The 1,807-nt window shown below is 41.8% G+C and overlaps 1 pseudogene; it reads right to left on the reverse strand.

Moving 5' to 3' along the window:
- LOC105421933 (pentatricopeptide repeat-containing protein At5g56310 pseudogene) lies at nucleotides 1-1,197 on the reverse strand (annotated as a pseudogene).
- Nucleotides 1,198-1,807: the final 610 nt, after the last annotated feature.

Raw genomic sequence — 1,807 nt, forward strand, 5'->3', positions numbered from 1 at the left:
TCATCTACACATACGGCCATGATCATTTTTGCTTTTGAGTGTAGAGATATAACCATGATCATCCAACTCATAGGCACTTACACCTCTCACTTTCTTCAACCCCAACATATCCATCATGCTTCTCTCTCTTTCTACATCCTTCCACCTCCCAACACTAGCATACACATTAGACATGAGCACATAGTCCCCCACATGATCATGATCCAACCCAAGAAGCAATTGACATGCATCCTTTGCCATCTCCACATTCCCATAGGCCATGCAACCACCCGCCAATGCTCGCCACACAAGCCCATTGGGCCTTTCTCCCATCCCCCATACAAGTTCTTGGGCCTCATCAAGAAGCCCGGCCCGTGAAAGCAGGCCTACCATACACCCATAGTGCTCCACTCTTGGGACCAAACCATACTTGGCATTCATCTCTCTAAATAACTTCCGGCCCTCACTTACCAGCCCTGAATGGCTACATGCACTTAACACACTCAATAGTGTGACCCCATTAGGCAGCACGCCGACCTTCAACATTCTCGAAAAGACTGTTAAGGCCTCCTCGCCATGGCCATGTATGGCCAACGCTTCTATCATGACACTCCATGACCATACATCTTTCTCTATAATCCCATCAAAAACCCATCTAGCCTTGTCTATATCACCACACTTTGCATACATATACACAATGGCATTGCTCAAGTAAGTGTCTTTCCTTATGTATGGGCTTCTATCTATGAAATTATGAAGTTGTTTCCCTAGAGTGAGTGCACTGGACTTGGCAATGGCTTGGATGATTGGCATCAATGTAACCTCATTGGGATGGATGCCTGATGAACCCATGCAATCCAAGAGCCTCAGTGCATGGTCTAAGTCCCCTTTTCTTGCATGAATGGCTATTATAGCACTCCATGAAACAATATCTCTTTGAGGCACTTTATCAAACATTTGCATTGCACATTTTAATTGGCCACAATCCACATACATCATAGCCAAATTAGTGTCCAAGACCTTATTGCAAGATGCCCATCCAAGCTTGATTATATGGCCATGGACTTGCATTCCATACGCATCCTTGCAGGTACGGCGGCACGACTCGAGCAAGAAGTTGAAGGTGAAGCCATCAGGAGAAGCACCTTCACGCCTCATTTTAGAGTAAAATTGAAGGACTGCTTGTGGGTTAGAGTGCAGAGTAGAAGCCCTTATCATGGTGTTATACGAGAATGTATCTGGGTTTTTGATCTGGGAGAAGATCAGTCGTGCATATTGGAAGGTGTTTGAAGGGGAGTTTGCACATAGAGATATGAGTTTTGTTTGTGTGAATTTATTGAGAAGTTGGGTTGTTGTGATGAGGTACGCATGGAGTTGCTTGATTTGGTTGAGGGAGTAGGATTTGGCTGTGATTTGGAGTCCTTGGTTCATACTTCATAGTCGAGGAGTTATTCTCGAATTTGATAAGTTTTCTAGAATGGAGACTACTACTATTTGTTTGTATTTTGTTGATTTTGCTCTCAGTTATTGCTACTCTTGCATCATTCACAACTCTCTCTCTCTCTCTCTCTTCATTTGAAATGCTAACAGTTATAAGAAACACATTTTAAGAGGATTTCTCAGGCCCCTCCACGAGAAGGAAGATCAGGCCTTTCAAATAATTGTTCCATTTATAACTACTAATATATATTATCTTCTTGAGAAATCAACGGAAATATTTTTAGTTTTAGGTATATTTAAAAATATTCTGAAATTTTTTAATATACGTAGATTATCCCTTTTTTTAATCTTCTTTTTCTTTATCGTCGGTACTTAGAGTATCGAAGTA

This window comes from Amborella trichopoda, chromosome 2, assembly GCF_054954075.1.
Source record: "Amborella trichopoda isolate Santa Cruz 75 chromosome 2, AtrichopodaSantaCruz75HAP2 v2.0, whole genome shotgun sequence".
In the NCBI taxonomy this organism is placed as follows: Eukaryota; Viridiplantae; Streptophyta; class Magnoliopsida; order Amborellales; family Amborellaceae; genus Amborella; species Amborella trichopoda.